Consider the following 10,870-nt stretch of genomic DNA (forward strand, 5'->3'; position numbering starts at 1 on the left):
ATGTTTGTGCCATGTAGGGCCTACCTAGGTTCTATGTAAATAGTTTTTCTTGTGTATATGTATACACACACATATGTATATATATCCTTTCTGTGCAAAACCATGTAAATAAATACCATGAAAGAAAAAAAAAGTGCCTCAATGACCTACGGGCTTTGGGTGTGACTCGCAACCCTGGAGTCATAAGTTCGATTCCCATCTACTTACCCAAGTCTTCTTTTCAGCGAAATTAATTTGCTTTACGTCCCTACATGTTATGATGACATTTCAGTCATGTTACGCCCTCATAGGCACCAATTAACTCGAGTTTTAATCGTTCTCATTCCACAGCTCAACGTGCGACGCCAAAACCCTCTTGAACGATCCTGAATTAGCGTGACAACGAGCACGGCTTTTTCCCCCGAACGTCTGCTCCAACGCAGTCGCGTTCATAGTAACAGTAGTAATAGTTCTTGTTGTTTAACCTAAGTGTTGGAGCGCTAGGCACCTTGAGCTGCACCAGAGATGTCAAGGAAAACAGGAGAAAGATGGGATGGTAGGATGGGTATATTACCATCCTACACATGTAGAGTGTGGATTAATATCATTACCGTTAAAAAAGACAATAGGAGGAACACGCTTGAAGTAGCGGTATCGCACTTTTTTGTCAATTGTGCTCCCGATAACTGAGAGGGAAAAAAAATGTAATCTACCTCGTAATCGAGAGCAAATGTACGCATGAAATGCACTGCTTTCTCTTCCAGCTGCACAACGCGCTCGTCTTTATGCACCGATGTTGGCGCCGTACTTTGTTGTTGTTGCCTCAGTGGAAATGACGCATATACCCACTTGGGGGGGGGGGGGGGGGGGCAGGGTTTGGTTCAGAGCCAAACAAAAGATGGACTAGCCACTCTCAGTTCGAACGGCACTAGATTGTCGATTGAAGGTTTGCAATAATATTGTAAGAAATCGTGGCGTGTAAAGAATGAGAATTCGAAAAAAAAAATTAATGCACGCTAAATGATGCTTTAGGTTCCGCCACGTTCAAACGCTTCTTTTTTGCGTGTGTGTGCTGGGCTGCGCGCCCAGGTTCTCGCTACTTTGGAGGTCTGACGTGTCTTAATTAGCTACCGCTCGCTCTTCAGCGGCCTTCGGAAACATACACGGCACAAAACGAACTGATATGAACGATGAGTAATGGGTCGATTTCAAACTCACGGTACGAGAGCCTATACCAGTTAGAACACGTAACGCGAGACACTGCGGCAGTGGCCGAGTGGTTTAAGGCAACGGCAAATGAAGATGCCATGTTCGCGCCGCTGCTGGTTCTGCTTGTTTTTTATGCTGAATGCCATTGCGACGGAAAGTTCTGCAATGTTTCGGACGAGTTCTGCTTCATGAATCGTCAGTGTTTGGCGGTTAATGTTCGGCTTCAAGCTCATCGCAGGGTCCTGACGACAATCGCTTAAGCTTGGCAATAATGGGAGCTAGCGCATTTCATAATCAGCATCATTATTAACAGCCTGACTATGCCCACTGCAGGGCAAAGACCTCTTCTATATCTCTCCAATTCATCCTGTACTTTGCCCGCTGCAGCCACCGTATCCCCGCAAACATTTTAATCATAGAAGGTTGTAGCCAGGTATTACACTAGGGTGGCCAAATCCTGCTCTGGTGACGGAGTGCGTTGTCGGTTCCGGTAACCGAGATCAGACCGCACTCTAGGCCTGGTTGGGCAATTCCCTCGACACGCGCAGTTTTTTTTTAAAACCCTGACGAGAATTGTGAGGCGCCGGGATTCAAACCCGGTCCTCTTGCACGTGAGGCGGATGCTCTCGCTGTAAAAGGACCATTACCAAATATGGTCGAGCAGCCAGGATGATGGAGAGATTCTGTTCTATTTCTGATTCCTTCTCCTTATCTCACTGGTCTGAGCGCCACTACGTCTCCGCCGTCACCGAGACCACACACTCGGCGCAGTGGATATATAACATAGAGCATAATCGAAGGAAAAAAAATGCTATATAGCAGCGACCTTATTTTCTGAATATACTTCGTTGATGCTGTTTATGCATTGTTGGCAGCTGTGCCTTCGCACTGGCGTTACCGCGAGTCGGCCGAGCAGATTTTGAGAACGCACTAGGAGAGGGAGAAAGAAGGGGAGAGTTGCCACACGATACAATCTCGAGCTTACATTCAAAGAGGCCATGGCGGTCATCAGCATTTCCTGCCAGCGCTCGAGCCGGCGTCGCAATTAATGAGCCTTCTCATAACTTGGCACCTCCACCCCAGCACAAGCCCATGATGCGCTCTTTGTGGAGCGAGCCGCCAGAGAGAGAGAGAGAACAAAAAGAAAACGCGGAAGTCGGGGTGAAGAAGAGGGGCAGCGAAAGGATTAGGGGCACGGTTCACACCAAAGGTACCGGCCATTTTCCTGCACCGCCATCGCAGAATCCGAAATGCGCACCGCTGTGAGTAATTTATAGCCATAACCTGGCGATTTCTGCGAAATGGATGACTGCGGCGCCTCAAGAGAAGCACACAAACGACTGTGATGACCCGGGCAGCTGGTGCGCTGGACCACCGACTCGCTCGAGAGTAGAGACGGATGATCGCGCCATCACAGATCGGAGATCCGAAAGCTCAGCGCGGGCCTCCCGCACCCCTGTGGGCCGGCTGCTAATCCGTGGGGATCGATCTAGAGGGCTTACAGATCCGCGCCAGGCGCGCTCTTTCGACCCCAGGTGTACGGGAGTGCGCCGACGGCGCAAGGTAGGGAGGGGCGCCTGCCTATGCAGCCCTGCTTGGAGGAGTCCACGCGCAAATCGTGAAACACAGGTTTGCGCTCGGGTGAGGACAGTGCAGTGAGACAGAGCCTGCGGAGAGTGAGTGAGTTAAGTGGGTGAGTTTGGATGAGTCACTTGTGTTGTGGGGAAAGAGAGAATGAGTGAGCAAGCGAGTTTGTGTCTAAATGGGTCAGTGAATGAGTGAGTTAGCAAGCAAGCGATGATTTATTGAGAGACTGAGCGAGTGAGTAAGTGAGCGAATGATTGGCCTATAGTAAATATCAGTAAGCCAGTGAATGAATTAATGCTACAGAGTGAGCAAAATAGAGCAAGAGCTTCACAAATAACCGACCTAAATTCACAATAAATGAAGCTGGGAGGCAGCAACAACTGTTTGCGCAAAACCTTGCTTCTAAGAAATCTAAGGCAAGAAAGCTGCCAGAGACTCAGGTAAGTGCAGGACGAGCATAATACCTCGTTATATGAGGCTCATGGTATGAGAAGCCGTCCTTTTACATGAAATGACCAGTGTGTGCTCGAAAACTGTCTCTTCTTTTCAGAAAACGAAAGTTTGAGCTGGTAATCTCGGTGCACTATATGTATAATCCTGCACGCGCCGCAACGCAATCAGCGTTGCCCTCACTTGGATAGGCAAAGTTAAATATGCGAGAAGCGAGTTAACCCCTTAGCAGACTTGGACAAACCAGGCTCGTCATAAACAGACTGCTATTTCTGGTTCATAACGAGCCCAACTCGTCGTGTGTTTTCGGGAATTCTGTGTCCGGTTTAAAGCGAGTAGGGCTCGTCCAAAGTATTTTTTTAGTTTGCCAACACATGCAGCACGGTGCTGAATGACCATTTTGGTATCATTTTGGACACAAAAAAATGTGTCTATTAAAGGGCTAACCGCTGCGCTGATGCTTCGGCATTTGGCGCCTGTACTTCTTATATCCCCTCATCCCTTTCACCCAGTGCAGGGTAGCAAACTGGTTTATTCTACCGGTTAACCTTTCCACCTCATCTTCTTCCTCCTCCTCTTTGCGAAGGCCCGACAGCGTTTTAGAGGATTCGATGCCACTCACTCTGCATGCATCTATCTGCAGCAATCCACCTTCGTTCATTTAAACCTCCAACTTCAGGAAAAGAACAAAAACAAGAGAAACAAAAATGCGCAACAGAACGCTACACTGTTAGCAAAAAAACACCCAAAAGGGTGTAAATGGCTTGTCCTCTAACGCACACCCAAAAGGAGGTTTTTTTTTACTCCCTATGTATGGTGTTTTTTATTTACACCCTTATATAAGGGAGTTATTTTGGAGTATAAAGAGAGTTATTTTGGAGTGAAAAGGGAGTACATTTTTTTACTACCCACAGAAATGAAGCCCAAAAATGGCGTCATGTTTATTTATCCTTATTCAGGCTCACTCTTACAGCAGTGACAGCGGCGGAAACGGGCAGTAGCTCTGCGGGCCGCCGGCAACCCAACTTGGGAAACTGCGCTGCCCTAATGTGACCCCCCGTCACGCATTCTTTCCGCCGTCTGCTAGCCCAGCGGCGGCGTACGCGGCAGGAGTCGTCTGCTTGTCGTCTCCTTTTGCTGTACGAGCTCGTTTCGTTGGCCATGTTCGTAGATAAAGGGATGTAACCTTATAATCAGTAGTTCAAAACTGAAAAGGATAGGCTGGGTAGTTTTCACCGTCATGCGCCACGCTATATTTGACCCAAAACCAGAGCAGAAAAGATGAAAATACACCTGATGGTAGTTTGGAATGGCAGTGCACTCTAAACACGAATACACCTATATGGGTGTAAAAAGGAGGCAAGTTGTCCTCTAGCGCACACCTTTTCAAGAAAGGTGTGCGTTAGAGGACAACTTTACACCCTTTTTACTCCCTCTTGTTTAGAGTGTGCTTGCTTTCATATTCGCGTCATTAAGGCTTGGATTTTAAACGTGGCTGAGGAAAAACGTGGCCTCATGAGCTCAATCAAGAGCTCAGTGTTGACACTATGTTCTATCACAGTTCCATGTTCATGCAACACATTGCGAGGACCACACTGAAAAAAGCCTGAGAGAATTAGGCCTAAGCGGGGGCTGTAACGGGGTGGCGACACAAACCAAGGAAAGTTAGGTATGGTTAGAGCACTGGAGACATCACAGGAGCAATTCAATTATGTACCGTACTGTAGCGGAAAACAGCGACAAGCCGATATCTTGTAACGCGGCAGGCGCCCATGAAGGAGCAGAAGTCAGCAGAGATCCGGCGACGATGGTAACCAAGCGGTCTTCACTCACCGCCGTTATCAGACGACTGACCAGAAGCAGACGAGACGCTAGGTGGCGGGGCGGATTGCGCAAATTGGTGTTTTTTTACTCCATTTCGGCACTGATGGAGTATTTGGCACAATTAACTCCCTTTCTAGACTGGAGTAAATTCTGGTAAATCCTCATTTTTATTCCCTTATTCCCTCATGGAGTAAAATGGAGGACAATCCACCTTTTTACTCCCCACTCATGGAGTAAATGTTTTCACAAATGGAGTAAAAAGGGTGGCCGCCACCCTTTTTACTCCCTTTTGGGTATATTTTTGTTTACAGTGTATGTAGATCAATGTTATACAGGTGCCCGTAAAACTTTTCAAAACAGAGAAATCACACACATATTATCTTGGCAGTACGTACAAGCATGCAGCCATGAACTGAACAGCGTACCACTCAATGTGGAGCCCTGCCTCTAGAGAGCGAGGAAAATCAGTTTTTTTTTTTAAATACACTCCGTGTTCGGAAAACTTTTGTGGCCGTCTGTACACGATGCTTGGCAGTGCTGTAGAGAGATAAAAGGCTCGATTGCGCCGCTGATGAGTGACATCAGTAGTCGCCGGATGGGCACTCTGCTATGCTCCGAAGATCGCCTTCTACAGGAGATGCCCAAGTTCAGAAACAGGATTTCGCAACCGGAATGAGTAATTAATGCTGGCTTGAACTAACCTTCAGTTCACTTTAGAAGCCACTACATACACGCGCCATCTTCGAACGCTTGACACAAAAGAGAGAGAGAGAGAAAACTCCCTTTCAGACACGCGTAAAATGTTTTTTTTTTTAGGTTGTATATTGAGCACGCTGCGAAGTTCTCACTTTTATTTTCAGTAGTTTTTTCATGCTTAGTGGCTCTGTACCTTCTTTTTTTTCCCCCTCGATAGAAAGGGTAGATTGTTATAAGGGTTTGTTACTGAGCAATAAGACTGACCACGTTCATGATGCAACGCTTTAGAGGTTAAAATTAAGTGGTTGATATTCTGCAATAAAAAAAATAAATAGCAATAACAGTTGGAATCAGTTGGGTTTACAATTGGTTTCAATGGGACCAACATAGAACTCAATAAATTGGTTCTATCTGGAATAGTATTCCAAATGGATAGTCCAAAGCATGACAGTCACATATATGGGATACATCAGTTGCAGCAAAAGTATGTTCTGTGGATATGTACTGAGCTCATGTTAAAAGTTTTTTGACTATAGTGATTCGTGTGTGTCACATATGCTTGTTTTCTTGGCTTGATCTCCATAAAAACGTGCAATTCTCTCGTATACGAAATGTCGGCATAAGGCATAGTGCCTGCCCTCATTCCTCACAAGTCAGTTTTCTTTCTGAAAATTAATGATGTAAGTAAACAAGGTACAAATATATTTCTCGCACTCTGTATTTTGCCAATTTAACTGGTTTGTTTGAATATCTCATGGGTGCAGTGGTCTTTGGGGAACGAATGGGTTCACTTGGTTCGGTCAAATTTGGTCCAATTTGTCGGCTCCAACTGGAGGGCTGGAACGTGTTTGTAACTGATTGAAAAATCCAATTAGTTCTAATTTGATTGATAGATAAATCTAGCTCTTTCCCACTTTGCATAAAATATGAAATCATTCTAAAAACAACAGTAGGTTAGGCTGCACAATTGTACAAGTATGTCTTACAGTGTAGCAAGCTTCGAAGGCTTGTTGAATAAGTGTGTGTCTTTGCTAGTTTTCTGGCGTGCCACGGGTCCCCAAAAAACACTGAGCTCTCTGCTATTTCGAGGATGACATAGCTACTGGAGCCTAGAACATCATCTAGGTTTCGTAACTTTCTATTTTTGAGCTCAACCTTCCACAAATCAGGTTCCGTGCAGCATTACATAAGCGTTATTTATGCTCTAGAGATCTTCGTAACCACGGTAATTAATCATGCTTTATTTTTTCTTCCTTATCATCATAACGATTCAACTACTTTTCTGGACACTAAAGCGCCTAGTGGGCCGAATATTATGTACATTCAGATCTCAATGATTTAATACATGCGCACGTAGTGCATGATAATAAATAGCTCTATTTTTGTTTACTGCCGGCAAGAACAGCATACTGCAATTAAAAATAAAAAGAAAATGTCAGCCACAAATGTATGCATTTTGCTGACGTAAGAAGAAGAGAAGGATGTGGAGGACTACGGTTGCTGTGCTTACGACAAGCAGCCGCTATTTAAAGGCTGACCTTAATTTATGCGAGACGCCTCTCGCAACGGCACTCCTGTTTAGTTAGGCAAGGTTAAAGCGGTCGTAGCATTAATTCTCGAGCTTATGTTGGAGGCAGAAGGGTAAAGAAACCGCTATTAATGAGATGCACGGAATGTCACTAATGCCACCGGTTAGGCAAATCCTGCTACTTCTCTGATTATACAAGCCGGGCGCGAACCTGAGCGAAAAGATAAAAAAAAAAACTGCAGGCGTTTTTGAACAGAAGTGAGGCAGGTTCGTTTATTTTTTCTTAAATACTCACAAACAAAAATAAAAAGTAAAGAAATTACAAGAAGCCAAATAGTAAAATTTCCGCCTTGCTGAGCTTTCTACAGTTCGATGGTATTCTCTGAAACAGACGGGATCGTCATCTCGAATCTTTGTGCTTTACACACTTTGCGGCTAGCCATGTGCTCACAAGGTCTTATCCCGCTATCTGTGTACTTAACCATATCACACTATGGCTTCGACTGCAGAGGCGCACTGATATATAACGCTAGCTCGTTCCCACTTTGCATGAAATATAAAATCATTCCAAAAGCAACTTTAGGTTAGGCTGCACAGCTGTACAAATACGTTTTACAGTGTAGCACGCTTCGAAGGGTGACGAGGAGTGAGATCAACGCAGTAGACTGCTCTCATGTATATTCTCTAGCTTGTGGCCTTTAGATTACTGTTGTAAAAAAAGTATAAAACTGCAACAGAAAGACGCTTTCACAATCCATCGTGGAAATTATCTGTTGTTCAAGCATGATGTACAAGGCGTTTCTTGATTAGTTAGGCTAATTCCAAGGAAAAATTTGACTAGGAATTGGGAATATGCTATTACTCGGCGCAATCCTAGCATGAATTCACCACAGCCTGTGCTGACATGCAACATTGCTGTGATGTTTGTAAAGCGACCGCCAACGTTTAGGTATGAACGGTGTCATGTTCTGAGCAACAGAGAGCTGTGTATTCCAAAGTGCATGCATAAACGCAACGCAGAAAGAACGAATCGAAATTAGCGTAAGAACAAAAATAACTAGAATGCAACCATTGCTCTCGGGATCATCATGTGCTCAGTCCACATAAGTACTGCAACGGCTGGATGCAAAACATCGTTATAATAAGCCCATGAGAGAAATAAAACAACATCAGAATTTTAAAAAAAATTACGGAGTACTCTACAAGAGTGCTCCGCTTAGCGTTAACTCGAGGAATGGTCAACGCACAGTCGAGATTCTCAAATGACAAAGATGGGTTTAACCGTTGGCTTAGTCTTCAAACGTTAAGAGGTTAAGACCTATAGGGCAAGTAGTCTTAAGTGCCAAGTAAACCCGGGACTCAGACGTATTTCGGAGACGGCCCAGCGGCCGTCTCTCGAGGCGACCAAGCTGCGTTAGTAGCCTTTGTGAAGCCACAAAGATAAGAGGTTTAGACAGTGACTCATAAAGAACTTGATTGTTCACGGGCGCCTGCGGAACTCCAAGCGCTCTCCTTAAGCTCTTTCGGTGCAAAATTTCAAGACGCTCAAACTGTGAAAGAGATTGGGATATTAAAGGCAGCTGATTATGCGGCTCACCACCAGGGCTTCATGAAATCTGACCATTGAGGAAGGATGACTTCTTCATTGTTCGCCTGCAATTCTACGGATGACATTGAGGCGCGAAGATTGAGATGAAACAATCGAGTCCAAAGCTCATCGCCACTGGAGACGGAACTCAAGAACGACGCCAGGAAAGCGCATGTGACTGTATTTTATGGTGAGTACATGGCCCTTATAAAAAAAAGTTTTAGACAGTCTATAGACTACCCATAGACTTTTGTCTGTAAAGTTTATAAACTGTCTATAGACAAATCCTAGAGAAGGCTATAGGCAATACAAATCGAATAGACAGTCTATAGACAATCTATAGATTTATGGCCATACACTTTTAGTAGACTTTTGTCTATAGACAGTCTGTAGACTATGAATAGACAAAAAGCAATATCTATAGGAAGTCAATAGAGTCAATAAGAAGTCTATAGACCGTCTATAGATCATTTTTATAAGGGGGACTACATTGGCACGAGCTGCAAGGTCTATCTGCAACCATGCATAACGTCTTCCAGTAAATGGAAACTGGACAAGGCCAGGCTTTTCCACTGATGTAGACAATGCTTCACCTTGAGGGTAGTCGTACCGAAAGTAGGGTCTGTCGAGCTATCAAGGCGAATCGCTTTCGTTAGTAGCCGGCAAACCAAACACAAATGTATTTTACATGCATAGATTTGCGCAACTACCTGTGATTTTTCTTCAGTGCCTCGGGAAGAACAGCCATTGAAACGTCGAAGAGCGTGAGGTAAAGAACACTTCCCTGAGACAAACATCGCGATACAGCCATTTCCGTGCTTGAAGTGGTCCCTAAACTTACTGGGATAAAATGATAACATATGAACGAATTAATTAATCGTAGAAGACGGCCCTGTACACCCATGGCTTGCAAACTATTTCGTACTGAGCTTTGAAGGACGCTGTCATAAGGTTTTGCTACGTCAACGAAAACGGCTAGTGTCGAAAGGACAAAAGCCCTCCATTGTGGATTACTAGGCCCGAGACATTTCTTGGGCACTCAAACCTGGGCGGAATCCAGCCATGTATGAAGGAAGTGCCTTGCTTTCCTTTAGCCATCACGTTAAGCGAGCACTTGCCAGCTTCTTTATCAGCTTAGCCACAAAGGATGTGAGTGATACAGCACGATACGAGCCCTGGTCCATCTTCTCTTTGGCAGGCTTCAGCACTGGAACTGCACAAGCTGCCTTCCATAACGGAGAAACGTCGCCGGTCTCCCAGACTTGATCGAAGTTAATTCAAAAGCGCCTTCCTGCGGTCAAGATAGAGTGCTGTGCTCGGACACAGCCCGCAGATATTATGCATGTTTCTGCTTGTTTCTGGCCAGAATGTACTCAGGAAGACTGATGTCTTTACGCACGCTCCAACATATTTTAGGATAGTCTTTTCCTTATCCATTAGAGCAGCCATATACGGCTACAAAGGTAATATGCGCTGAGGTGGATGCTCCCTTGAATGAAACGTACCCTACCTTGAGGGTTTCTCCCCAACATATTGAATGTCATCGTTTATTTTGTTATTGATTGGCTCCAGAGAGCTTTCAGAAGTGTGAGAAAATATCGATCAAAACATTGTCGTACCTATCTGAGTATGGACCCGCTTTTTTTGCAGTCCCGCGGCGAACCTCCAGAAACTGGAGATCAACGCCCGCGCACGTGACTGCTGGAGCAAAAGTTTCTAAACTAGAGAAAGCGGGGAAAAGTCCCGCAGGCGAATTACCTGGGGCAAAATCCGTAGTCAGCGCTTTCCCAGTGCACGGTCACCACCAGATAAAGTTGCCTCGCCAAGAGCTGAGCAGCGGCATGCGCGGATCGACGCCAAACCAACCTTCGTCTCGCCCGCCACTCAGTGCTCGTGAATCGAGCCAGACCGCCAGACCAACTGATCTCGCTCGATCCGGCGCAATAGCGCAACACGCTGTTTGTTCGCCGGGGGCCTGCTGGGGCGACACGTTTGAACCTCGAGCCGCG

At 45.4% G+C, this 10,870-nt stretch overlaps 1 protein-coding gene across 1 annotated transcript in view; it reads right to left on the reverse strand.

Moving 5' to 3' along the window:
• LOC149372345 (uncharacterized) overlaps positions 1-10,772 on the reverse strand; it is a 55,861-nt gene extending 45,089 nt beyond the window's left edge. The window contains exon 1 of the mRNA XM_089586120.1: positions 10,620-10,772. The gene's annotated coding sequence lies outside the window, so the exon portion shown is untranslated. The remainder of the gene's footprint in view (positions 1-10,619) is intronic.
• Between the last annotated feature and the right edge of the window lie 98 nt (positions 10,773-10,870).

This window comes from Amblyomma mixtum, chromosome 1 (assembly GCF_055824585.1).
Source record: "Amblyomma mixtum isolate Tamu chromosome 1, ASM5582458v1, whole genome shotgun sequence".
In the NCBI taxonomy this organism is placed as follows: Eukaryota; Metazoa; Arthropoda; class Arachnida; order Ixodida; family Ixodidae; genus Amblyomma; species Amblyomma mixtum.